The sequence below is a fragment of the Mirounga leonina genome, unplaced genomic scaffold (genome assembly GCF_011800145.1).
Source record: "Mirounga leonina isolate KUSES-001 unplaced genomic scaffold, KU_Mleo_1.0 Mir_176, whole genome shotgun sequence".
Classification (NCBI taxonomy): Eukaryota; Metazoa; Chordata; class Mammalia; order Carnivora; family Phocidae; genus Mirounga; species Mirounga leonina.
This window is the reverse complement of record NW_023270454.1, coordinates 38,351,935-38,354,495: the sequence shown is the minus strand read 5'-3', so window position 1 is coordinate 38,354,495 and position 2,561 is coordinate 38,351,935.

Genomic DNA, 2,561 nt, shown 5'->3' with positions numbered 1-2,561 from the left:
ACTGCTCCTTCCAAACAAAGTATATGACCAAGTACCTTGCTCACAGCTCAGCCAGTTGGGAAGATTTTCAATCTCTTTGTCTTTCAGGGACATACTGATAGTAGCTGAAATGCAAATGCCATCCATTTTTGGCTTAGACCCACATATTTAAATGACCGAGGTGCAAGCTGGGGTCTCCTTAAGTCTTTGGCCAAATACTAAGCTGTGTATATACAATGAGAGACTCTGTGAGGTCTGGCAAAGAGTAACAATGATGTGAGCTATGCTGTGAAATGGACAGAGATTCTAGAGATGACACGGGATAGAGAGATGTTGGAATTCCAACCCACAAAGTAGAGAAATCTTACTGAGCGCCTCAGGCATTCATTTAAGACTCCAGCAAGGCCTCTATGCCTAGAATAAAGATTATTTTGACTACCATGACAAAGCTAGCTTAAAACCAAGCCTTCATAGGATCAAGGTGATCTGCCAGTAAATTAACTGCCTGTCATTAAAACCCCCAAAACTCAGGACTTTTTAAAGGACCATAATAAAATTCAGATTCTTGATAATGGAATATTTACAATGTCTAGCATACAATAAAACACTGCTATATAGGCAAAGAATCAGAAAAACGTGACTTAAAACTAAGAGGAAAAAAAATCCAGTGATAACAAATATGTAGCAATTAGTAGATAAGCTCTTTAAAACAGCTATTATAAAATATGTCCAAGAATTTCAAGAAGAAATGATATTATGAGTGGAGGGAGTAGCATCCCAGCAGAAAAACAGAAACTGTAAACAAAATTGTAAATGCTAGAACTGTAAACTATACTAGAAATGACAAATTCACTGCATAGGACACTGCACCCAAGAAGATCAGTAAGCTTGAAAACATTAAAAATTAAAAGAAACTACCAAACTAAAACACAGAGAGGGAAAAAAGATTAAAAAAAAAAAGAAAAAGAACAAGGTCTTAAGTGACATGTGGGAATATCAAGAAGTCTAATATGTGTGTATTTGGAATCCTAGAAAGAGAAGAGAGAGGGGGGCTGGGGTAGAAAATATATGTGAAAAAATAATGGCTGAAAATTTTCCAAATTTGATTAAAAATAATAATCCAGAGATCCAAGAAGCCCAAGGAAGCTGAACACAAAGAAAGCCACACCTAGGCACGTCGTAGTCAAAATGCTGAAAATTAAAGAAAAAGAGACAATTTTATTTTTTTTAAGATTTTATTTATTCATTTGTCAGAGAGAGAGAGAGCACAAGAAGGGGGAGTGGCAGGGAGAGGGAGAAGCAGGCTCCCTGCTGAGCAAGAAGCCCAATGCAGGACTCGATCTCAGGATCCTGGGATCGTGACCTGAGCCAAAGGTAGATGCTTAACTGACTGAGCCACCCAGGTGTCCCAAGAGACAATCTTTAAAGCAGTAAGAGGTGAAGATACATTACATAGAGAGTGGCACCCAGCTGTGGGTGCTGGATTCAGGGCCTGGGATAATGACCAGTCTTCTGCCAGTAACCATCACTCTTCTCCACTGGTGCTCATGGCAAGGCCCAGCCTTCGTGCTGTGTCCTGTTGGGTCCCAGCTCTTCCTCACTCAGTGATAGGAAGTGAAGGACAGTGATAAGAAAAACTGGTGAATTCTCATCAAAAACAGTGCTGGCTATAAAATAAGGTGATGGGGCGCCTGGGTGGCTCAGTTGGTTAAGCGACTGCCTTCGGCTCAGGTCATGATCCTGGAGTCCCGGGATCGAGTCCCGCATCGGGCTCCCTGCTCGGCAGGGAGTCTGCTTCTCCCTCTGACCCTCCTCCCTCTCATGCTCTCTGTCTCTCATTCTCTCTGTCTCAAATAAATAAATAAAATCTTAAAAAAAAAAAAAATAAGGTGATGATAATATTGAAGTTCCGAAAAAAAAAAAAAAAGACCTGTAAAAGTAGAATTTTAAATCCAGGAAAAATAATCCTTCAAAAATGAAGGCAGTATAAAGAATTTTCAAATAAACAGAAGTTGAGACCTTTTCTCAGTGGCAGACTTGACTAAAATAAATGACAAAGATAAATCTCTGGGTTGAAGAAAAATGATAATGGATAAAAACATGGATCTTTGGGCACTAGGGTGGCTCAGTGGGTTAAATGTCTGCATTTGGCTCAGGTCATGGTCCCACGGTCCTGGGATCAGGTCCCATATCGGGCTCCCTGCTCAGCAGGAAGTCTGCTTCTCCCTCTGCCCCTCCTCCCATCTCGTGCTCGCTCTCTCTCCTCCCCCCTCAAATAAATAAATAAAATCTTAAAAAAAAAAAACCCATGGATTTTAGGGGTGCTTGGTGGCTCAGTCCGTTAAGCGTCTGCCTTTGGCTCAGGTCATGATCCCAGGGTCCTGGGATTGAGCCCTGCATCGGAGATGGAGCCCCACATCAGGGTCCCTGCTTGATGGGGGGCCTGCTTCTCCCTCCTCCCCTGCTCGTGCTCTCTCTCTCTCTCTCTGCCTTGCTATCTCTCTCTCAAATAAATAAATAAAACTTGAGAAAAAACCATGGATTTTCATCAATGAATGAAAAGCATGAGTAATGAGAAATGT